The sequence below is a fragment of the Bombina bombina genome, chromosome 3, assembly GCF_027579735.1.
Source record: "Bombina bombina isolate aBomBom1 chromosome 3, aBomBom1.pri, whole genome shotgun sequence".
In the NCBI taxonomy this organism is placed as follows: domain Eukaryota; kingdom Metazoa; phylum Chordata; class Amphibia; order Anura; family Bombinatoridae; genus Bombina; species Bombina bombina.
In genome coordinates this window covers 48,072,802-48,099,614 of record NC_069501.1, presented here as the reverse complement: position 1 = coordinate 48,099,614, position 26,813 = coordinate 48,072,802, and the positions used below count along the sequence as shown (strand labels likewise).

Sequence of the window (26,813 nt, the reverse complement as noted above, 5' to 3'; positions counted from 1 at the left end):
CAGTTCAACTACCTTTTCCTGCAGATCCTTTGACAATTCTTTTGCTTTCCCCATGACTCAGAATCCAGCAACGTCAGTGCAGCACTGGATGAAAGATGCAAGGGTCTGTCAGGAGTCCAGAAACTCATTGACCTTTTATACACACACACTAAGTACAAGCAAACAGATCACAGGTGAGGATGGTTACCTTTAATAGCCATTCAAACCCCTTTGTGTCAACTTGTGTGCATGTTATCAGGCCAAAATCACCAGGGTATGTAAACTTTTGATCAGGGTCATTTGGGTAGTTTCTGTTGTCATTATGATTTAAAAAGAGTAAACACAGTTGATTGATAATAAATGGCTTCAGCAAAACACTAACCATAAGTGAAAGAAAAGTTTTTGTGTTATCATTCATATTCTCTGAAAATGGCCAAGAAATCATAAATTCTACCAGGGTATATAAACTTATGAGAACAACTGTATAATCATCTATATCTAAACATATATATAATCATATATCATAATCATATATAATCATATATAAGTCCTAAGCTACTAGCCAGGACAAGATGTTACTCGTCACTAATCCCGCCCACAACCCACTCACAACCCCCCCCTCTTTGCATATGTTTAGCCATCGTGAAACACATTGTTCAGTCATTTTTAATAATTGTTATTTTAAATTAAGTCATTTTAATAAAATTATTCAAAATGTATGCATTTGCTGTCCATTTTACATTATATAGACATCATTTATCTCCATCTCACATGATACACAGTTGTGTAAACCAGAGCAGGTTCAGTCTAAGACAGCAGGGACATTAAACAAATCTGTTTAGTGTCCAATTAGTTTTTTGTAATGTTGCATGGGTAGTAATCTGAGCAACTAGCAATAGGTGGCCATTCGCTTGATAAAGGGGACAATCATTTGAAATAGCTGCAGAGCCTGCCACCCATACTGATCTTTTCAATACTGCAGGGTTTGCTATAGAAAAGCTATCTTGATTTAACATTTACTCACTATATTTCACTACTCATCACAGTTCAATTTCTACTCATTAATGGCTAGTGGGCGAGTGTAAATTTTGAGCCCTTTATAGCCCAGTCACAACAGACACTTGAAATCTACATATAAGGGTGTGACATACAAAACTTTCTCTATTTGATAAAAGAGTGTTATGTAATGGTGCCCTCTGGTGGACACACTTAATAACCTCTATTCTGTGCCCTGAATTCCAATCATATTTAAAAACACCCAGAAATTTGCAAAAGAGCATTTTCAGTCATTTTCCAATAAATCACTGAAACCAATAAACAAATTTGAAAACTGAGTATTGCCAGAGTTCTGTTCCCAACCAGAAAAAAACATAAAAGACAGGGGTAATGCATAATTATCAAACAGGCTCTTGCAAGAGTTCTCAGACTTATAAAACTTATTTTACTTTATGAAAGTAAAAGATACGTAGCCAAAAAGAAAGAATGACAGATAATGTATTCAGAGTTGACTGATATGTTTTTTCAGTTTTTTTTTTAACAATATTCGATTGTCCAAAACGAATGTCCACAGGACTATTCATTCTACCAAACCAATTGCACCACATACGCCCATCTCTACCATAAATCTTCCGGCAGAAGCTGGACGGTATGTAAATGAACAAGCAGATGATCATATTTAATTTGTGTACAAGTTTCATAGCATAAACGTGTGATTTGAGCTTTATATATATAACTTTTTATAAAACAAAAAATAGTCTGGTTTATCATATGAACTGAGAATGTGAAAGAAACATTGAAGACATTTCACTCAAGTTACACTGTAACTATAATTATGCTTGCTTATTGGTGGGTAAATGTCAGCCTCCAATAAGCAAGCGCTATTTATGGTGCTGAACCTAAAATGGGTTGGCTGCTAAGAGTTACATTCCTGCTTTTAAATTAATAATAGGAGTAGATTAGAAAGTTGCTTAAAATGTCATGCTCTATCTGAATCATTTAAGAAAAAATTTGGGTTCAGTTTCCCTTTAAAGCATTGTCACGCCCAGTCCATGAAATGCCCAGGGCAACACCCTCCAATTACAGCTCCACCCATAAAACACAAATAAGTCACCACCCACAAGTTCCCTGCCCTGCCTGTCCTGGAAATCCTCAAGGAAATTTTGGGAGGTATACAAACATATTTTTTAAATATGTTTTTCAAGACTTGCCAGTTTCCCTGTCAATCAGCAACCACTAATGTTTATAGAATAAGGGAATTAAATAACATAGGGATACCAGTAATATAAGGCTTAGAATCATTCAGATAGGTTTAGGACTTTTGAAGCTTTTACTTATTCTTTTGAAACTAATAACTCTACATGTTTACTTGCTGCCCTTTTCAATATTAATGACACAACATTCTGAGTACAGAGTCCTGGTAAAAACATTTAACAACAGCTAAGTCTCAGTACAACTGCTTTTACTTGTTACTGCAAAACATGTCATTATCGATAGTAGTTACACCAGGATCAGGCTCCATGTGTTTAACACTCTTGTTCTACATTAGGATAAGGCTGGGTATTGGCGCATAAATGCAACATACACCTCCCAACATTTCTCATACACTTACCGAGAAGGTTAGGGAGCTTGTAAGCACACATATTTTTTTAGCGGGGGAGCAGGTGCACCATGGGAGTGGTAGTTTATGTCATAAGCAGGGTTGGCAAAGACCCTAAAAACTGGGACATTTGCCCTGGTCAGAGACACAGCAGTCAGGAAATGGGGCAGAACGCCCAACCTGTGACATTCCAGCAGTTGGTAGGTCTGCACACATGCAGCGTATGAAAGCTATATATTGCCAGTAGGTGCAGGACTATGTATTTATCCTTCTGTTGTTCTGGGGTTGTAACAAATAATTTTAGACCAAAAGGATTATGCAAATCTGTTTATTTTGATTATAATAAAACAGTAAAAAATATGCAATTATTTGATTAATAAAAACAAAAAAACAAATGACATTCAGTCTAATAGCAGCAAAATAGTTTTGTTGAAAATAGTGATCAGAATATATTCAGTTTCCTATTAGCAAATTGTATTGAATTTTCAACCAGCAAGAATAAAACGTAATGTTATAATTTGTCACAGCCAAAACGTTATCTCTAATTATAATGAAATAGCAAAACAGGTTTAAATTGATATAATACATAATACTTTAAGGGACAGTTATATTGTTTTAACAGATAGATAATCCCTTTGTTACCCATTCACTATTTTTAACAACCAATACAGTTATATTAATATACATTTTACCTTAGTGATTACCTTGTATATAGGCCTCAGCAGACTGCCACTTTAACAGACTTGCATTTTAACCAATCAGTGCTGACTCATAAATAATTCAATGGAAATGAGCACAATGTTATTTATGTGGCACACATGAAGTAGCACTGTCTAGCTGTGAAAAACAGTAAAAATGCAGAGAGATAAGAGGCGGCCTTCAAGGGCTTATAAATTAGCATATGAGCCTACCTAGGTTTAGCTTTCAACAAAGAATACCAAAAGAACAAAGTAAATTTGATGATAAAAGTAAATTGAAAAGTTTTTTTAAAATTACAAGCCCTATCTGAATCATGAAAGTTTAATTTTGACCAGACTGTCCCTTAAACTTCAATCATTCAGTTAAAGGGCCACTAAACCCAAAATCTTTCTTTCATGATTCAGATAGAGAATAGACATTTAAACAACATTACAATTTACTTCCATTATTTATTTTGCTTTATTTTTTAAATATCCTTAGTTGAAGAAAAAGCAATGCACATGGTGAGCCAATCACACGATGATTCTATTTGCAGCAACCAATCAGCAGCTAGTGAGCATATCTAGATATGCTTTTCATCAAAGAATATCAAGAGAATAAAACAAATTAGATAATATAAGTAAATTAGGAAGATGCTTAAAATTGCATTCTCTTTCTAAATCATAAAAGAAGGATAAATATGGAAGAGAAATTTAGGGCTTGATGATCAAATGTTTGCCACCACAAAATTCTCAAATAAAATAGTCTGTTCCTGCGAGTGGCGAGATGTCACCCATAGAAATAATGAGAGCTCTTTGCTATATAAACGTTCACAATGGGGGGGGGGGCGGAGCCAACTTTGGAACTAAGCAGACGCAGGTTTTGGGAGCTCCTGCTCTAAAAACTTAAAAAAGTACACCAAAGGGCTCTAAAATAACTTTTTGGACAGCAAATTAGGGGCTCGATCCGATAAAAATCGTCGCCCGCAAAAGCTGGCGACGCCAATATTTGCGCTGGTTTGGTATCACATATACGGCGTAACCTAGAAGTTACGCGCGTATATTTCTGCCGTCGCCCGTAGTTTTTTGGGCCATAGGCAGGTATACCAAACCAGCGCAGTTTGGTATCCAATATGCAGCGTAAGGACTTACGTGGCGAAAATGGAGAAATCTTACTCCATTTTCACCTCGCCACAAAAAGCAGCCATAAGAAGCCTTACGCTGACTATTGGAGCCCCGTAACTCCCTAAACTAGCTACAAAATAAACCTAACACCTAACGCATGCGCAATGTCTATCTACCTGTCAACCGCGATCTGCTAAATAAAACCTAACACCTTACGCATGCGCAATGTCTATCTACCTGTCAACCGCGATCCCTGCCGCAATCCCTAATAAAGTATTTAACCCCTAAACCGCCGCCATCTACATAAACTAACCCCCTACTGTGAGCCCCTAAAACCGCCACCATCTAACTGATCTATCCCCTAATGTGAGCCCCTAAAACCGCCACCATCTAACTGATCTATCCCCTTATGTGAGCCCCTAAAGCCGCCGCCATCTACCTGATCTACTCCTAATCTGACCCCTTACACCGCCGCCAGCTATATTAATATTATTAACCCCTAATCTAATATCCATAAAGTAATAAGCTCTATTACCAGCCCTTAAAAGGGACTTTTGCAGGGCTTTGCCCCAAAGTTAACAGCTCTTTTGCCCTATAACCTGCCCTCCCTACACCGCCGCCACCTATATTAATGGTATTAACCCCTAATGTAAGCCCCTTACACCGCCGCCATCTATATTAAAATTATTAACCCCTAATTTAATCTACCTACCCCGCCGCCAGCTATATTATCTATATTAACCCTAAGTATATTATAGTTAATATAGTTATTACATTATATATATTAACTATATTAACCCTAATTATATTAGGGTTAATATAGTTACTATAGTATTTATATTAACTATATTAACTCTATCTAACCCTAACACCCCTAACTAAATTCTTATTAAATAAATCTAATTCATATTATAAACTAAAATATTCCTATTTAAATCTAAATACTTACCTATAAAATAAACCCTAAGATAGCTACAATATAATTAATAATTACCTTGTAGCTATGTTAGGGTTTATATTTATTTTACAGGTAACTTGGTATTTATTTTAACCAGGTACAATAGCTATTAAATAGTTATTAACTATTTAATAGCTACCTAGTTAAAATAATTACCCAATTACCTGTAAAATAAATCCTAACCTAAGTTACAAATACACCTACACTATCAATAAATTAAATAAACTACAAATATCTATCTAAAAATACAATGAAATAAACTAAACTAAATTACAAAAAAACAAAAACACTAAATTACAAAAAATAAAAAAAAGATTACAAGATTTTTAAGCTAATTACACCTATTCTAAGCCCCCTAATAAAATAATAAAGCCCCCCTATTGGCTGTTCCTATCAGCCAATAGAATGCGAGCTCAATCTGATTGGCTGATTGGTTCAGCCAATCGGATTGAACTTGAATCTGATTGGCTGATTCAATCAGCCAATCAGATTTTTCTACCTTAATTCCGATTGGCTGATAGAATCCTATCAGCCAATCGGAATTTGACGGACGCCATCTTGGATGACGTCATTTAAAGGTACCTCATTCGTCGTTCAGTCGTCGGCCGGGATGGATGCTCCGCGTTGGTGGAGCGAAGAAAGAAGATTGAAGATGCCGCTTGATGGAAGATGCTGCCGGATGGAAGAAGACTTTGCTGCTGCTTGGATAAAGACATCGCCGGGATGAAGAATTCTTCTTTGCCGCTTGGATAGACATCGCCCGGATTGGATGAGGAGTTCGGCCTGGCGTGGTGAAGATAAGGTAGGGAGATCTTCAGGGGGGTAGTGTTAGGTTTATTTAAGGGGGGTTTGGGTTAGATTAGGGGTATGTGGGTGGTGGGTTGTAATGTTGGGGGGTGGTATTGTGTTTTTTTTTCAGGCAAAAGAGCAGTTTTCTTTGGGGCATGCCCCGCAAAAGGCCCTTTTAAGGGCTGGTAAGGTAAAAGAGCATTGAACTTTTTTTTAATTTAGAATAGGGTAGGGAAATTTTTTTATTTTGGGGGGCTTTATTATTTTATTAGGGGGCTTAGAATAGGTGTAATTAGCTTAGAAATCTTGTAATCTTTTTTTTATTTTTTGTAATTTAGTGTTTTTTTTTTTTGTAATTTAGTTTAGTTTATTTAATTGTATTTTTAGATAGATATTTGTAGTTTATTTAATTTATTGATAGTGTAGGATTTATTTTACAGGTAATTGGGTAATTATTTTAACTAGGTAGCTATTAAATAGTTAATAACTATTTAATAGCTATTATACCTAGTTAAAATAATTAACAAGTTACCTGTAAAATAAATATAAACCCTAACATAGCTACAATGTAATTATTAATTATATTGTAGCTATCTTAGGGTTTATTTTATAGGTAAGTATTTAGATTTAAATAGGAATATTTAATTAATAATATTAATATTAGATTTATCTTAATAAGAGTTTAGTGAGGGATGTTAGAGTTAGATAGGGTTATTATACTTAATATATATATATAATATAATAACGATATTAACTATATTAACCCTAATATAATTAGGGTTAATATAGTTAATATATATAATATAATAACTATATTAACTATGTTAACCCTAATATAATTAGGGTTAATATAGTTAATATAGCTGGCGGCGGTGTAGGGGGATTAGATTAGGGGTTAATACATTTATTATAGGTGGCCGCGGTGTAGGGGATGTAGATTGTAGGCAAAAGAGCAGTTTACTTTGTGACAAAGCCCCGCCAAAAGCCCTTTTAAGGGCTGGTAAAAGAGCTGAATTCTTTGGGGCATGCCCCGCAAAAAGCCCTTTTAAGGGCTGGCAAAAAGAGCTGTTACTTTGGGGCAATGCCACGCAAAAAGCCCTTTTCAGGGCTATTTGTAGGGTTAGACTTAGGTTTAGTGGTAGGGATAGTTTAGTATTTTAGGGGTTAAATAATTTAATATAGATGGCGGCGGGGTAGGGGGATTAAATTAGGGGTTAATAATTTTAAAATAGATGGCGGCGGGGTAGAGGCTCACTTTAGGGGGTAGGTAAGGTAGATGTCGGCGGGGTAGGGGCTCACTTTAGGGGGTTATAGATTTAATATAGCTGGTGGGGGGTCCGGGAGCGGCGGTTTAGGGGTTAATAACTTTATTAGGTTGCGGCGGGGTTTGGGAGCGGCGGTTTAGGGGTTAATAACTTTTTTTATTGTTAGGCTAGTGAGGGGGGATAGCGGATAGAGGGTTAGACGTGTCGGTCTATGTTAGGGAGGCGTGTTAGACAGTGCGGGTGATTTCATACTTTTGTCAGGTTTTGTAGGCGCCGGCAGTTTCTAACGTGCCGTAAGTCACTGGCGACGCCAGAAATTTGTACTTGCGCAGATTTCTGGACATCGCTGGTTTATCCGACTTACGGCACGTTAGCATCTGACGGCGCCGTATATTGGATAGCTCGAGATGCGAGCTGAAACTGCGGGCGACGCGGGTTCCCTCGCTTGCGCCGCAAACTACACCGTAAATCGGATCGCGCCCCAGATGTAAAACCGAATAATAGGCATCATTGACCACATATTAAGTGTCCCCAAGTCTCATATCTGCAACCTAGATGATCTGTGGAGAACCAGACAACGTGTGGATCACCTCTCACCTACCTACATTATATTGACATAGCGGTCGCATTGCAACGTTTGGTAAACATACTGGTTAAATCCCTTATGTTCCAGTTCCTTGTAGCAGCACCTGAGAGCAGTTTGCAGAGAAGCGCGAACACGGCCGTTACCGAAGTGATGTCTCAGACATAGTGATCCCCCTGCTGTTAAAGGGCCAGTTACCTCTACCATCACCATCTGAGTTTTCAAAAATTCAGATCTTTTAAATCCTAGATCCTGGACTCTCATCTAAAGCTCATCCTTTAGAGGTAGATCTGTTTTTCCAACCAGATGCGAAGATGAACTCTCAAATCAAAGATGCACTAGCTGCACTGGAACACAGCATGGCCGCTCAGTTCAACATTCTCCTCCAGGACCTATCTCATGCCCGGGAGGGCCTGCTTGACACTCCTGAGGGTGATCTCAACAAATTGCCCATCATCGTTGCTTACCTTTTGGAAGAAGATGGCCCACAACATCTCCATTTCCAAGACAAGGCGGTAGATAAGACCCATGGAGACCTACCTACGTTGTTCGAGTGGCCTATTAATACGGATCCTCAGATCAGCCTCGTTCCCAGCTCAGAGCCATATCCGGATGTTGCTCTCGACTTAGTCGCTGGTAACTTGGCCCCTGTTCCGGTTGGTGTGGGAGTCGAGGAAGATAAGCCTATAACTAAAATTTCTAGCGACACTTGCATCTCTATTTCTTATGGAGCTGTTGATCTAAAGATTTCTGGGAGTCACACGAGTAAGTCGGGATATTCATTTCACAGACCCTCCATTGCAGTAAACTCCCTGGGTCCGTTACGCAATACCTCAACCCCTCTCTTAACCCTACCAGCCCTAAGCCTTCTAATGACTGCACCCCTTGCGCCTCCAATAATGGGAGTAGGTTAAAAGACTCAGCTGTCATCCCCTCCATCATCCTGGACACTAATTATGCTTGTTAGGCATCTTGGTTTGTTAGTCAGCCGTTACCTGTTTTAGTATGTTTTGAATTATGTTTTAGTTTTTGGCTTGTTAGTTACTAGTGAGTAACCCTAGATGCCTTTCAATATGTTTACTAGATTTCTGACTTTGTCAGATTAGGTCACCAGCTAATACTGTGTATGTAGGTCACCATATTTAATTTACTTCAGCAATCCCTTATCCTATTTCTTACCACATATATCCCACTAACCACCTGGGGTATGGGTTATGTCCTATTATCATAATTTGTCCCTTAATAATTACACTACATGACACATGCTCCACATTGTGGGGAGGTCCTCTAAATATATGCTGAGCTTCTAGAATGTCTTTATTATGCCCTTTCTAGTATAGTAGCAAGTCTACTACAGTGTCTTTAGTATATTAGTACAGCTTTTGTACAGTAACAAGTATAATGCTGTCCCTCTACTATATAGGTACAGCGTGTGTATAGTAACAAGTTGAATGCAGTGATATCCAGTATACAGGTACAGCTTATGCATAGTAACAAATATAATACAGTGCCTTTAGTATGTAGGGACAGCTTGTGTATAGTAACAAATCTAGTTAGGTGTCCTCTAGTATATACCGTATTGTCCCGAGTATAGGCCGCACCTGATTATAGGCCACACCCTTAAAGTTGGGTGCCATTTTAAAGAAATTTACTTTTTAGCTTTTAAAGAAAATATGAGTGAAGACCTTGATTGAAACAAACCTTCTGACGGGAGAAGGAATATTCCTAAGTGTTTTTCTTCTGAGGTTTAGCAGGTATTAAGTCTTCTGTGGGGGCAAAAAGGGCATTTGGAGCAGTATATTTGTGGATCACTGACACCATGTCAAAAATGACTATCACTAGATAAGGATGCACACGTTATCCCACTTATATAAATTGCACTACATGAAACCAAAAATCATCAAACATCAAAAATCACAATAAATTAAGTTCAATATTTAGCATAACTATTTAAGTCACAACAAGCATTACAATGATCTGCTATCCAAAAATCCACCTGTGCACAAAAGAACTCAGCCCTTTGACCAGCTTTTTTTTTAATACTTCCCTTAAGTAATGTGTAGGAGAGGGCAGTAAAGAATGTTGTAAAATATTAGGTAGAAATAACAACAACAAAGTATTAACTCTGTGTTGTACATACATTTTCTTGTTGTTATTCCTACCTAATACCGGTATTTTGCAACGTTCTTTGCTGCCCTCTCCTACACATTACTGTGTCAGCACAGCCGTACCTCAGCTATGTGTAAATCGCTATAATCTCCTCTGGGAACTGATACTGCACAGACAGCCTTTACATTCAGTGCTTTCCATTCTGCCTGGCTGTAAAGGTTAACACAACAATGGAACCGAGTTGCTCTGAACAGTATGCCCTAAACAAAATACTGGTAATACCAGTTAGTTAGTCTCCACTTACTTTAGTTTGACCTCCCTTGGCACCGACTTAATCACACAGGTTGCAGCAGAGCACTTACCACATCAGACAGTTGCACGCTAATCACTTCCGCCCTCCTGTGCTCCTAATAAGGCGTCTCAAAAATACTAAGCTACTACACCTCTAGTTCTCGCATTCTGCATTCAGCGCGGGAACTCAGGAGGCAACAATGACATTTAAAATAAATAAAACCCTGATTATAGGCCGCATCCCGAATTTAAAGATTTAAATAAGGGGAAAAAAGTGCGGCCTATACTCGGGACAATACGGTAAGTACTGCTTGCATATAATAACAAGTCTAATATAGGGCCTCTAGCATATAAGTACATCTTATGTATAGTAACAAGTTAATTACAGTGCCACTAGTATATAGGTATAGCTTATGTATAGTAACAAGTACAATACTATGCCCTCTAGTGTGTGGGTATAGCTTGATTCCCATCATAGTAGAGATAGGTGTAGTTATTGGGAACAGCTACTTGCTAATCGTCCCCTTTAGATTATAAGCACAGCTTGTGTATAGTAACAGGTTTCATACAGTGTACCTAGTATATTAGTACAGCTTGGATATAGCACAGTGTCTTTAGTATATAGGTATGGCTTAAGTATGGTAATGAGTATAATACCGTCCCCCTAGTATATAGATACAGTGTCTGTATAGTTACATGTTGAATACGGTATCATCTAGCATATAGATACCACCTGTGTATAGTAACAAGTATCATACAGTGCCTTCAGTATGAGGGGACAGCTGGATTACAGCAACAAATTTTGTAATAAATATAATACAGTGCCCCTAGTACATGGGTACAGCATGTACATAGTAACAAGTTTAATAAAGAGTCCCTAATATTTAGACACAGCCTCCGTATAGTAATAAGTCTAATATAGTACCCTCTAGTATAAAGGTATAGTTTGAACATAGTAACTAACTAGTCTAAAGTAGTGTTTCTAGTAGTAACTGACCACAGCACTGTTGATTTTCAATCTCTAAATTAGAGATCCTCCAACTATTAAAGGACCAGTCAACACTGTAGATTTGCATAATCAACAAATGCATGATAAGAAGACAATGCAATAGCACTTAGTCTGAACTTCAAATGAGTGGTAGATTTTTGTTAAATAAATTGCAAAGTTATGTCTATTTCCACTCCCCCTGTATCATGTGACAGCCATCAGCCAATCACAAATGCATATACGTATATGCTGTGAATTCTTGCACATGCTCAGTAGGAGTTGGTGACTCAAAAAGTGTAAATATAAAAAGACTGTGCACATTTTGTTAATGGAAGTAAATTGGAAACTTGTTTAAAATTGCTGCTCTATCTGAATCATGAAGTTTAATTTTGACTTGACTGTCCCTTTAAGGTTAATGGCCCTGTAGTCTTTACCTTTCCAGCATCCTAACTGACTCCACCCTCCCTTTCCCCCCATTTCGAGCGGCTCTTGCCCGCTGCATCCCCCGCCCCCCATACACTCAGGCCTCTGAGAGGTCGGACAAAAGCCAACTCCCTACCTCTTATCATTTTTAGTTTATAAAGTACCTCTTATCTCGAGGTAGGGATCATTAGTTATATAATATAAAAATCGAGGTTTCATTGATATATGCTCCAGTCACCCGTGTTTCCTATATATTGTTTTCCATTTTCTGTTCATGGTGGCAGAGTTGGTGCTATAACGCATGTCAACCGTTATTTTACTATTTATATGTATATATAGCACCACTATTGGTTGGATATCGTAAAAACAACTGCTCCACTAGTACACCAATGTTTTAGCTCACGTTTATTTCTTGTATGAGAAATGTATAAGTGTTCTTATTATTTCTGATCCGTGCCTGGACATATTGTTTGTTCTATTGTTATTACTTACTACCTCAATAAAAAATTATTTAAAAAAAAAAAAAAAAAAGTTCACAATGGGGGAGAAAGTACACAGGAAGAACCCGGTGTATGTTCAAACTGTAATATTACGCCTAATACAAATCAAATTATGCTGTTTTCAGTGCACTGTATTATCCTATGCATGGGTTTTCCTTTCAGACAGCCAGATTACGAGTTTTGCGTTATGAGTGGCTCGCTAATAACTTGCAAGTTATTTCCACCGCTCACCTTTAATAGCGCTGCTATTACAGGTTTGCAAAAAAAACGGTGTTTGTGGGTAATATGGCAGTGTTGAGCTCCATACCGCACACAAATACCAGCGCTGCTTTAAGCTGTTTTGACGTGCTCGTGCACGATTTCCCCATAAACATCAATGGGGAGAGCCGGCTAAAAAAAAGCCTAAAACCTGCAATGAAGGAGCGTAAAGCTCCGTAACGCAGCCCCATTGATGTCTATGGGGAAAGAAAATGTATGTTTAAACCTAACACCCTAACATAAACCCGAGTTTAAACACCCCTAATCTGCCGCCCCTGACATCGCCGACACCTACATTACACTTATTAATCCCTAATCTGCCGCCCCACCTACATAAATTGATTAACCCCTGCCGCCCCCAACGTCATCGCCGCCACTATACTAAAGTTATTAACCCCTAAACCTCTGGCCTCCCACATCACTAACTCTAAATAAATATATTAACCCCTAAACCTAACCCTAAGTCTAACCCTAACATAACCCTAACCCTAACATACCTAACTTTAACATAATTAAAATAATTCTAAATAAAACCTACTATTAATAACTAAATAATTCCTATTTAAAACTAAATACTTACCTGTAAAATAAACCCTAAGCTAGCTACAATATAACTAATAGTTACATTGTATCTATCTTAGGTTTTATTTTTATTTCACAGCTAAGTTTGTATTTAGTTATTAACTATTTACTAGCTACCTAGTTAAAATAAAGACAAATTGACCTGTAAAATAAAACCTAAACTGAGTTACACTAACACCTAACATTACAATAAAATTAAATAAATTAATACATTTATCTAAATAACAAAAAATAATAAACACTAAATTACACAAAATAAAAAAGAAATGATCAAAAGTAAAAACAAATTACTCCTAATCTAATAGCCCTATCAAAATAAAAAAGCCCCCCCAAAATAAAAAAAAACCCTAGCCTACACTAAACTGCCAATAGACCTTCAAAGCAAATCAGCTCTTTTACCTGTAAAAAAAAATACAAACAACCCCCCAAAAGTAAAACCCACCACCCACACAACCAACCCCCCAAATAAAATCCTATCTAAATAAACCTAAGCTCCCCATTGCCCTGAAAAGGGCATTTGGATGGGCAATCAGCCAATAGGATTGAGCTTGCATTCTATTTGCTGATTGGAACAGCCAATAGTATGCAAGCTCAATCCCATTGACTGATTGGGTCAGCCAATATGATTGTAGCTCAGTCCTATTGGCTGATTGTATCAGTGAATAGGATGTTTTACCCTTTAATTCCGATTGGCTGATAGAATTCTATCAGCCAATCGGAATTCAAGGAATGCCATCTTGGATGACGTCCCTTAAAGGGAACCTTCAGTGTACAGCTGGGACCTTATGAAGAGGATGCTTTGCGCCGGATGTTTTGAAGATGGAGCCGCTCCGCGTCGGAAGGATGAAGATAGAAGATGCCGTCTGGATGAAGACTTCTGCCCGCCTGGAGGACGACTTCTTGCCGCTTGGATGAAGACTTCTCCCAGCTTTGTTGAGGACTTCTTGCCGCTTGGATGAAGATTTCGCCGGCTGGATGAGGATGGTTGTCCGGTCTTTAAAAACTGTAAGTGGATCTTCGGGGGTTAGTGTTAGGTTTTTTTAAGGGTTTATTAGGTGGGTTTTATTTTTAGCTTAGGGTTTTGGGCAACGTAAAAGAGCTAAATGCCCTTTTAAGGGCAATGCCCATCCAAATGCCATTTTCAGGGCAATGGGGAGCTTAGGTTTATTTAGATAGGATTTTATATGGGGGGTTGGTTGTGTGGGTGGTGGGTTTTACTGTTGGGGGTTATTTGTATTTTTTTTACAGGTAAAAGAGCTGATTTCTTTGGGGCAATTCCCAGCAAAAGGCCCTTTTCAGGGCTATTGGCAGTTTAGTGTAGGCTAGGTTTTTTTTTTATTTTGGGGGGGCTTTATTATTTTGATAGGGCCATTAGATTAGGAGTAATTCGTTTTTATTTTTGATAATTCCTTTTTTTATTTTGTGTAATTTAGTGTTTATTATTTTTTGTAATTTAGATAAATGTATTTTTTTAATTTAATTTATTTAATTTTATTGTAATGTTAGGTGTTAGTGTAACTCAGGTTAGGTTTTATTTTACAGGTAAATTTTGCTTTATTTTAACTAGGTAGCTAGTAAATAGTTAATAACTATTTAATAACTATTCTACCTAGTTAAAATAAATACAAACTTGCCTGTGAAATAAAAACTAAGATAGCTACAATGTAACTATTATTTATATTGTAGTTAGCTTAGGGGTTATTTTATAGGTAAGTATTTAGTTTTAAATAGGAATTATTTAGTTATTAATAGTAGGTTTTATTTAGATTTTTTATAATTATATTTAAGTTAGGGGGTGTTAGGGTTAGTTTTAGGGATTAATAGGTTTATTATAGTGGCGGAGTGGGCAGACGGCAGATTAGGGGTTAATTATATTTAAATAGTGTTTTTTATGCGGGAAGGCGACGGCTTAGGGCTTAATAATTTTATTATAGTGGCGACAATGTCGGGGAGCGGCGGAATAGGGGTTAATACATTTTTTAAGTGGCGGCGATGTCCGGAGCGTCAGATTAGGGGTTAATAATTTTATTTTAGTGTTTGGGATGCAGGAGGGCCCCGGTTTAGGGGTTAATAGGTAGTTTATGGGTGTTAGTGTACTTTGTGACAGTTTAGTTATGAGTTTTATGGTACAGCTTTGTAGCGTAACACTCATAACTACTGACTTTAGATGGCGGTACAGATCTTGTGGTTATAGAGTGTAACGCTCACTTTTTGGCCTCCCAGGCAAAACTCATAATACCGGCGCTATGGAAGTCCCATTGAAAAAGGACTTTTTTAAAAGTGCGGTACTGACGTTGCATGACGGCTAAAAAAGTGTGCGGTACATCTATACCTGCAAGACTCGTAATAGCAGCGATAGGGAAAAAGCAGCGTTATGAAGCGTTTTCACTCATAACGCAAAACTCGGAATCTAGCTGAGAGTAATTAGTGCTTTTAGTATTTTGATTAAAACTCACCACTTTTTAATTTGTGTGAAAAAAACAGTGAGACCTGTAGGGAGAAAATGTTTAGAAAATTGCGCTAGGATTTGAGAGACAATGGAAACGCCCATGTTCAGCGCATTTTACCAAAAATCAACAATTATGCTTTGTATTTTGTACTTATAAGTACGAATTTCTATGTGTTTTTTTGCACATCCAGTGTACTTAAAGGGACACTGAACCCATTTTTTCTTTCATGATTCAGATAAAGCATGCAATTTTAAACAACTTTCTAATTTACTCATATTATCAGGCTTTGGGCCCCGCCGCACTGGTTAAAACAAAAAAAAATATTATTTTTAAATGACATTTTTTTTGACAAAAATTTGTTGTTTTTTTTTAGCCCCATTTTTAAATTTTTGCCGCAAATTTTAGCCCGGGATTGAGGACACCGGACACCATAGCCAGCCAGAGAAGCAGCCCCCGCACCGGAAGCCCGCTCCAGGACCGGGACCGGCTCCCTCCCACGCAGCACCGGTGTTGAGGGAAAGGGGGAGAGAAGAAGCCGGTCAGCGACACAGCGGAGGAAACCGCAGAAGAACAGCAGGTGAGATTGGAGTAATGTAGAGAGTTCAATGTTCGTCTAGCGGGGTCGGGTGACGCCTAGAGGGGGGGAAAGGATTTACATAGGCAGAATGGCAGAGTTCCACGGAAAAGGCAAGCGGAGTCCCAAACCACAGATAAAGGCCAAAAAGGTGTAATGTGGGCCTGATTTAGGACAGAGGGAGCGGGTAGTTACTACCAATTATGAAGGTCCAGGTAGCTGGGGTTTGCAAGAGCCAGTGGGATAGCAGGCCACTGGGAAGGGTTCCGGATCAGTTCTTCTTTGACTATCCTAGAGAAAATAGCCCCCAAGCTTGGGGCAAGGCGCGAGAGATCCACCGCCAGCGTCTATGGGACTGGAGCTGCAACCTGAGCCACACCTGCGCAGCACACCTGTGCAGCCACACCTGTGTAGCTCCACCTCCACCGGAACCTCAAGAGCATGTCCAGGATTACCTTTCTTTTTAAACAATATTATTTTTGGTGTTTACTATCCCTTTAAATATAAAATATGTTTTTTATTGAAATAAATGTATTTTAAAAAAAAAACAAAAAAAAACAAAAACTTTGCTACCCGGAATTTCAGAGAAGAACTTGCCCAAAATACCCCAAGGATTTTTAGCATTTTCGCTATCACTCCATTTAAACAGAAAAAGAGCCTTGTTTTTGTGTAATTTACCTGTCAAAACTATATACAGTATATATATATATATATATATATATATATTTTTATTTTTTTTAAGTACACAACCCAAAGTATTGATCTAGGCCCATTTTTGGATATTTCATGCCACCATTTCACCGCCAAATGCGATCATATAAAATAAAACGTTAAATTTTTCACAAACTATAAGTTTCTCACTGAAATTATTTACATATCGCTTGTGCAATCATGACACAAATTATTGTAAAAGCTTCTCTGGGATCCCCTTTGTTCAGAAATATACATGGCTTCGCCATTGGTTTTTGGTAACTACATTTGCGCACCACACTTCTATTATTCCCAGCAGTGAAAGGGTTAATTAGAAAGCTTGTAAGATTAATTTTAGCTGTAGTTTATGAATTACCCTTACAACCCCCTGATCCCTCCCAAACAGCTCTCTTCCCTCCCTCACCCCCACTGGTCACCACCCTCTTAGGTATTGGCAGACATTTTTTATTATTATTTATTTTTATAAAAAAAAAAAGTTCTGCAGTGTAGTGATCCTCATCAACCCTCCCAACCCCCTGATCCCCCAAATAGCTCTCTAACTCTCATCTAATTGCAGCCATCTTTAGTACTGGAGGCAGTCTGCCAGTACCTAAAAAACATATATATTTTTTTATATTTTTGTTTTATTTATTACTTTTTTAAATTATTTTTATTAATAAAGACATAAAGAGAGGAAACAAAAAAGTACAATAACATTGTGCATGTACAAGTAATGACATTGATGTTACAAGAGACCGTCCCCATGAGTCAGCATGACTTTAAGCATTACATGCCAATAGTACATTGAGTAAACTTCGTAGTAGTTGTTGAATCCACTCATAATAGCTAAGGGAGTCTGTTGTATTCTCATATATATATATATATATATATATATATATATATATATATATATATATATAGTATATATATATTTACATACATACTAACTAGGACACCACCACCATTTTTCTGTACTGTAGCTCCCCATCCCTCCCATTTACAGAACATCAATTAGTATAATCGATCGATTATACTAAGTGATGTTCTGTAAATGGTCCCACTATGATTACACTATATGTTTATTATTGCACTGTATAATATTAAAACAGGATTGGTAATTATGAGCATTCACAATGTATTTGTTTTTTCTATGGTTGCTATGGCCACGGTGTGGCATTTTTTGCACAGTGGGTGGGGTTTCAATGGGTATAAAATGTTGGAGTCACTCTGTACAATTGTTGGTCTGATGAAGGGGTGAACACCTCGAAACGTCACTTGTTTATATGGAATAAAACACTTTTTATTTCACCTGTATCAAGTCCAGTGAGTGCTTGTGTTATAACTTGGATATATATACACATCATGGGGTACAATAGGCAAAGTACAGTATGATGTATTGCAGGGTCTGCAGGTCCCGGATTTCCTCCACTGTATGTGTGTATATATATATATTTGTATGTGTGTTTGAGCCATATTGTATAGAAAATTAGTAAATCTAGTCACATATCCCGCTTGCCTTTCCTTAGAAGTATTCTATATACATTGTTACCAATGCACCAGGGAACTATGGGTAAGATATGTAAATTAGATATACAATATCTCATGCTTTTCGCTTCCAAGTACAATCTTCTGTTTGAGGTGGGTGCAGCAAAAAAACAAACAACTTCTGGACGGGATGTACTAAAAGGAATGACAAGGGTGAATGACAAAATGGAATGCCCATAGACTTTAATGGGATGTAAAATTAAAAGTGTTCAAGCAACAAAACTATGATACATATCAACTAGATATGTAGTAGATATGTTCCCCAGGTACAGTAGCATAATCTGAAAGTGAGATTACGTCAGATTATAGCTGCTTTCTATGGAATGACAAGGGGGAATGACAAAATGGAATGCCCATAGACTATAATGGGATTAAATTTAAAAGTGCTATAGAAACTAAACTATAAAGCATATCAAATAGATATTTACCAGATATGTTCCCCAGGTACAGTAGCATATTCTGAAAGTGAGATTATGTGAGATTATAGCGGCTTTCTATAAAATGACAAGTGTGAATGACAAGATGGAATGCCCATAGTCTTTAATAGGATGTAATGTTTAAATTGCTATAGCAGCAAAACTATGACACATATTACATAGATGTTTACCAGATATGTTCCACAAGTGCAGTAGCATATTCTGATTGTGTGGCATTATAGCTGCTTTCTATTGAATGACATATGTGTATGACAAAATAGACTTCAAAAGGATATGAAGTTAAAAGTGTTATAACACATAGTATAAATTAACCCCTTACATCTTGAAATCATGAGATCTTCATAAGATTTTTACTAGAATAATTTTTGACACTATGGGGTCGAATTATCAAGGGCCAAATGGCCCCTGATTCCCCTGTTTCCATGCGAGCCTTCAGGCTCCCGGGAAACAGCAGTTAAGAAGCAGCGGTCTTAAAACCACGGCTCCTTAACTGGTCCGCCGCCTCTGAGTGGCGGACAGCAATTAACCCGATCAGGACGCAGTAATATTTCAGTAGTGAAATTATGTTTATTGGATTAACAGAAAATGTGCAATATGCATCTAAACTGTCAGTATATTTATGAAAATCTTAGCAGTGCTATCCAAATAATATATATAAGTTTATGGCAGGGTTATAAACAAAATACAAAGAAATAGTAACCCTTATCAACCATGCACCTACTAGACCATACAATTAATATAAATATCTGAATTCTTTTATTTAGTTAATATCCATAAACATATTGGAGTATATTTGCAATAAAAGGAAATGAAACAAAATGTATATGCGTTAAAACCAACTTTTAAGATATGCTATCCTTCTTACAAAACCCAGAAAAATATACCTTCACAATTCAGCCTTTTATTTATTTAACACAATGGGACTAAAAACCTTTAACATCCAAGCAATACAATTCTAAACAGTGTTTATAAAACAATAGGATAATATATATTCTGCTATTTAACTGCAATTTATCCTAATACAAAATTAACTGACAATATCAGAACTTGCATAGATGAGTTACTTGGTCAATCAGACGCAGATTTAAACAATATATATATAGGCTGTGAAATGCTAACTAAAACACACTGTTTCTTTAAATCTATTAAATACAAATTGACTATGCATATAACTTATCTTGATTTTAAAATATCACATGTAATTAGCAGTCTTTTTTTTCTTATACTCTATATATATATACGTTACCAAAATGATATCCAACTTCCCAAAATGATATCCAACTTCAAGATTTTTCACACCTCATATAAAATAAGTGTAATTGCAATGGAATAGGAGAGTATGGCCCACTTTGTTTTTATAGTTTGACTGTGTCCCACGCAAAACAGTTTCAGTCAGTTACAAAAACTTCTTTAGCCAGTGTGTCTCCTTCCTTCTTTATACAACTTATTATTGTAATCATTGGTGTGAAATATGGGTGGCCCTTCGAAACCTTGTCCCTCTATTGGATAACTGGATATCCCATTTCCAACAGCCAAAAATCTTTCTGGCTGTAGTTCTCTCGTGGCAACACCGGGTGGCAGCATTATAATTAGACAGTACAAATAAATGCAGCATGACAAAGAAATACAGTTATACATTAAAACATCTTTCTTTAAAATGTATAATAATTGCCATAATGTCTTGCACCAGTCTTTCCCAATATCAATTATAGGTGAAGCGGCATCAGATTAATTTCCTGATCGTTTTGATATGAGACATCACATATATCTAACATTATATTAAAGTAATTTAACACTGTTAATTATTAGCTTAAAATGCATTATAATTGTATCAGTATTCTGGCATTTCTTTGCAAATAACAGCTTATTTTTATATCTCCAGATTGGTAGTATTTAAAACTCCTGATATACTGCATTCACCCAGATGTAGTATGTAATATTTCTGTGTATTTCTTCCTGAATACATAAATCCTGTTTATGTAGATCTGAAATAAAAATAAATGTTAATGATCACTTCTCTTCAGGTCCATAAACATCTATTCATGTTCTTAAACACACAGAGGTTAAGTAAGATCTTTTGTGTTTTCAAAACATATATATCATTTCTATGTATATCTGAATTTATTTCCTATATAAATATCCCCTGCAGCAATCATCCACCTAATACAATGTGCTTAATTTTAATATATATATATCATGAATCATTCCAAACATACATGGAAAACTGGCATTGTTCCCCTTGCAAAATGTATTTAATTTTATTTGTGTCACCTTCCCCCAAGAGGGGGTTTTGCAGTACGTCTTCAAATAGAGATTCAGTGAGATAGAACTGTTGTATTACACGTGTCAAATTCCAAAGGGGTCCTTGAACACATTCTTTTCTCACCTCACCAAATGTTCTGAAGTTATAAAAATCTGCATATATAGTCAAATGAATAGGGTCACTGAGCTATTTCCTTTAGAAAAGAAATGTTTGTGTGTTTTACACTACAGGGGTCATGCTTCAAAAAGGCTCTACTGATCGTCAATCCTGATAGACGTGTATTAGAAGCTGTGTTCAACAAACTCATGTTCAATTAATCCTGAGGTCTCATCTAACATATACAGTGTATAAAATATACATATATATATATATATATATATATATATATATATATGTACACATATGTAATATTCATCATAATATTCATATACTCTGACAAAACAAAATTAGACAGGTGCATAAATTTGGGCACCCCAACAGAAATATTGCATCAATATTTAGAAGAGCCTCCTTTAGCATAAATAACAGCCTCTAGACGCTTCCTATAGCCTGTAATGAGTGTCTGGATTCTGGATGAAGGTATTTGGGACCATTCCTCCTTGCAAAACATCTCCAGTTCAGTTAGGTTTGATGTTTGCCGAGCAAGGACAGCCCGCTTCAAATCACCACACAGATTTTTAATGATATTCAGGTCTGGGGACTGGGATGGCTATTCAGAACATTGTACTTGTTCCTCTACATAAATGAAAGAGTAGATTTTGAGCAGTGTTTTGGGTCGTTGTCTTGTTGAAATATCCAGCCCCAGCGTAACTTCAACTTTGTGACGGATTCCTCAACATTATTTTCAAGTGTCTGCTGATATTGAGCGGAATCCATGCTACCCTCAACTTTAACAGGATTCCCAATACCGGCACTGGACACACAGCCCCACAGCATGATGGAACATCCACCAAATTTTACTGTGGGTAGCAAGTGTTTGTCTTGGAACGCTGTGTTCTTTTGCCGGCATGCATAACACCCCTTGTTATGACCAAATAACTCAATCTTTGTTTCATCAGTCCACAGCACCTTCTTCCAAAATAAAGCTGGCTTGTCCAAATGTGCGTTTGCATACCTCAAAGGACTTGTGGCGTGTGATGCATATTGCACATTTTCTGTTAATACAATAAACCTAATTTCACTACTGAAATATTACTGTCATGAAGCTGGCTTGTCCAAATGTGCGTTTGCATACCTCAAGGGACTCTGTTTGTGGCGTGTGAGCAGAAAAGGCTTCTTCCGCATCACACTCCCATACCGCTTCTCCTTGTGCAAAGTGCGCTGAATTGTTGAATGATGCACAGTGACACCATCTGCAGCAAGATGATGTTGTAGGTCTTTGGAGGTGGTATGTGGGCTGTTTTTGACCGTTCTCACTATCCTTTGCCTCTCCGATATTTTACTTGCCCTGCCACTTCTGGCCTTAACAAGAATTGTGCCTGTGGTCTTCCATTTCCTCACTATGTTCTTCACAGTGGACATTGACAGCTTAAATATCTGCAATAGTTTTTTGCAGCCTTCCCCTAAACCATAATGTTGCACAATCTTTGTTTTCAGGTCATTTGAGAGTTGTTTTGAGGCCCCCATGTTGCCACTCTTTAGAGGAGAGTCAAAGAGATCAACAACTTGTAATTGGCAACCTTAAATACCTTTTCTCATGATTGGATGCACCTGTCTATGAAGTTCAAGGCTTAATGGGCTCACCAAAACAATTGTGTGTTCCCATTAATCAGTGCTAGGTAGTTACAGGTATTAAAATCAACAAAATGACAAGGGTGCCCAAATTTATGCACCTGTCTAATTTTGTTTGGATACATATTGCACATTTTCTGTTAATACAATAAACCTAATTTCACTACTGAAATATTACTGTCATTCAGTTATTTGATAGATCAAAATGAAATTGCTGATTCAAACACCTAATTATTTATAAATGAAAATTGTCAGGGGTGCCTAAACTTTTGCATACAACTGTGTATATATATATATATATATATATATATATATATATATATACTGTATATACATACATACAATATATAGGGGACAAATTATTAAAGTCTGGCGGACATGATATGATGTAGCGTATCATGTTCGCCAGACATCGTTGAATGCCGACAGCATACACTGTTGGCATTTAGCATTGCACAAGCAGTTATAGTGAACTGCTTGCGCAATTCCGCTCCCTGCAGATTTGCGGCCAATCGCCTGCTAGCAGGGGGTGTCAATCAACCCGATTGTATCTGATCGGGTTGATTGCTGTCCGCCACTCAGAGGTGGTGGACCAGTTAAGGAGCAGCGGTTTTAAGACAGCTGCTTCTTAACTGCTGTTTCCCGGGAGCCTGAAGTCTCGCACGGAAACAGGGGAATCAGGGGCCATTTGGCCCTTGATAATTCGGCCCCATAGTGTCAAAAATTATTCTAGTAAAAATCTTATGAAGATCTCATTATTTCAAGATGTCAGGGGTTAATTTATACTATGTGTTATAACACTTTTAACTTCATATCCTTTAGAAGTCTATTTTGCTATACACGTCATTCCATAGAAAGCAGCTAAAATTCCACACAATCAGAATATGCTACTGCACTTGTGGAACATATCTGGTAAACATCTATGTAATATGTAATATCAAAAAAAGAGGAAAAGAGTCTCTTGGCAAGTAAAAAATCTTCAAACTTTATTACAAAAAAGTGATAAAATTCCACTAGCACCAGCACAACAAAAGGGAAACAGCCGGCCCTACTAGTTTCGACGTATGCCGTAATCTAAGACCTGCTGGATACTAAAACAGGACGTGTTTAAAAGTAATACCCTACACAGACATTGGCTACTAGTGAACACAAGTGAACACCCACTTAACCCATTAGACAGTTAAAGGTGCAAGGAGGAGGATACTTAAAAGGAGCAAATATATATAAGGAGACATAACATGTTGAAATTGGCGTAAATGCTGTATATAGTAAAATCTCTGAAATACACTTGATAGAAATAAATGACAAAAACAAGTATATACATATATAAATATATATATATATGCATAGTGATTGATTGGTAAACAATTTGATTAGATGAACAAATATATGGGAAACCAATAAAAACATATTGCAACAATATCCTCGGAAAACAAAAAGCAAGTCTCTACACATCAATACAGACTTATACAATGCAGAACCTAAGTAATATCAAATATTAAATATTAATTGTTAATTATTATTAAATGTTTAGGAATCATGAATTGGCATCCAACCTATAAGCATAATACCTGATTTAAAATGTCTGGTAATAACTATCATAAGCGAACACCTGTCCTGTACAGCACAAAACTAAGTTTAATACATGTGTGTATAAAAAGGAACAGGACAAATGCACTTGCAAATGGCTTATCAATCAAAGAACTTTACTTTTAAACACCTCCTGTTTTAGTATCCAGCAGGTCTTAGATTACGCCATACGCAGAAACTAGTAGGGCCGGCTGTTTCCCTTTTGTTGTGCTGGTGCGAATGGAATTTTATCCCTTTTTTGTAATAAAGTTTGAAGATTTTTTACTTGCCAAGAGACTCTTTTCCTCTTTTTTGATATTTCTTATTGGGCTACTTGGAGCCCGGTTTATTAAGGAGTCTCAGCAGCCTCTACATCGATGCTGGAAGCCCTTTACCTGCTGTCCGGAGAGAGCTGAAGACAAGGTACTGGATAACGGAGCTGATTGGTACATATGCACACACCCTCGTTACTGCACGCCCCCTTGATGACGTCAGACGCTATACCCGACACCATGCTTGCAGTGTATACAGCGGAACGGAGGCTCATCTAGTGTATAATTCCGCACCGGAGCTGCGGTTCACCCGGATGATGAGCCATATTAACGGACAGTGCTGTTGGTGATCTGCTTGGAAGTCAGGTACGACCTAAAGTCTAGTGGGGAGGATGTGCTAGGAATCTGTGTTTCACGCTCACCGCTACAACTAGTGGACTTATCCAAATGTTATTGTGCCAGCTATAAGTGCTCTCCTGGAACTTTGTTATTCACACTACTTTGGTGTGCAAGGTCTTTTGCAGGTTGGAGGCTTTTCCGCTCATATTCATATACATAAGCTTTTTTTATTGTTTTGGACACAGTGTTTTTTTCAGGGATACTATTTCTGTTTTGTATCTATGTACAGGTGGCCCTCGTTTTACAACGGTTCAATTTACACCGTTTCAGAATAACAACCTTTTTTTCCATCATGTGACTGCTATTGAAAAGCATTGAGAAGCAGTGCATTTATTAAAATAGCCAGTAGGTGGAGCTGTCCGCTTGTGAAAATAATGTATTAGGTGTTACTTATGAAAATTTTGAGAGGGGCCTGGAACCTAACTCCTTCACTTCCCATTGACTTACATTATAAACTGGGTTTCAATTTACAACGGTTTCGATTTACAACCATTCCTTCTGGAACCTAACCCCGGCGTAAACTGAGGGCTACCTGTAATATGTGTCATAGTTTTGCTGCTATAGCAATTGAAACATTACATCCTATTAAAATAATCTCACTTTCAGAATATGCTACTGTACCTGGGGAACATATCTGGTAAATATCTATTTGATATGTTTTATAGTTTAGTTTTTATAGCACTTTTAAATGTAATCCCATTATAGTCTATGGGCATTCCATTTTGTCATTCACCCTTGTCATTCCTTTTAGTACATCCCCTTCTGGACAGCAGTTTCGACTCCATTAACTGTCATCAGCAGAAGATAGGTTTGATTTGCTACTTGGTGAAGCAATACTCGAGTTATGGCGTTGATAAAAGCAGAAAATTAAAACCCTCCATATGCCCAGGAGAGAAAGGAATACAGGTGGCCCTCGTTTTACAACGGTTCAATTTACACCGTTTCAGAATAACAACCTTTTTTTCCAGTCATGTGACTGCTATTGAAAAGCATTGAGAAGCAGTGCATTTATTAAAATAGCCAGTAGGTGGAGCTGTCCGCTTGTGTTGCAGTAAAGCCAAGCAAGCTGAAATTAATCAGTTTAACCAGACCTGAGCTATCGAGCAGATTTCAAAGGAACAAGATCTTCCTGTCTATAAATCAGTCCAGATTGGAATGCATAGAAAGAACTGCAAGTGAAGTCTGTGTTGTGTGATTATTTTATTAGGTTTATAATGCTGTTTAGCAAATGTTTTTGATCATTTAACTTAGTTTAATTATATATTCTGTGTTGTGTGATTATTTTATTAGGTTTATAATGCTGTTTAGCATGTAAAGTCTTCATTTCAAAGCTTTAAAAATAAATGTATTAGGTGTTACTTAAGACAATTTTGAGAGGGGCCTGGAACCTAACTCCCTCACTTCCCATTGACTTACATTATAAACTGGGTTTCAATTTACAACGGTTTCCATTTACAACCATTCCTTCTGGAACCCAACCCCGGCATAAACTGAGGGCTACCTGAACTATATATAATGATGTATTTCAAAGCAAGTATAAACTAATAGGTGTCCTAACAATGGTATTTAGTCTGCTAGGAACACTAGGTATAATTATCTTACACTATCATAGAGTTTACTGATTCTTTCTATTTTATTTTATGCTGCTTCATAAAGAGATACATTTGCGAATTCGCAGATTTGATCCGTACCTGGTGGTGATTTGATTTCACTGAGTGACAACAATTGCAGAGCACAGACAGATAGCGCATGCGTAGTAT

At 37.2% G+C, this 26,813-nt stretch overlaps 1 protein-coding gene across 1 annotated transcript in view; it reads right to left on the bottom strand.

Moving 5' to 3' along the window:
* Positions 1-26,766, bottom strand: part of ATP6V1A (ATPase H+ transporting V1 subunit A) — a 230,848-nt gene extending 204,082 nt beyond the window's left edge. The window contains exon 1 of the mRNA XM_053705827.1: positions 26,745-26,766. The gene's annotated coding sequence lies outside the window, so the exon portion shown is untranslated. The remainder of the gene's footprint in view (positions 1-26,744) is intronic.
* Between the last annotated feature and the right edge of the window lie 47 nt (positions 26,767-26,813).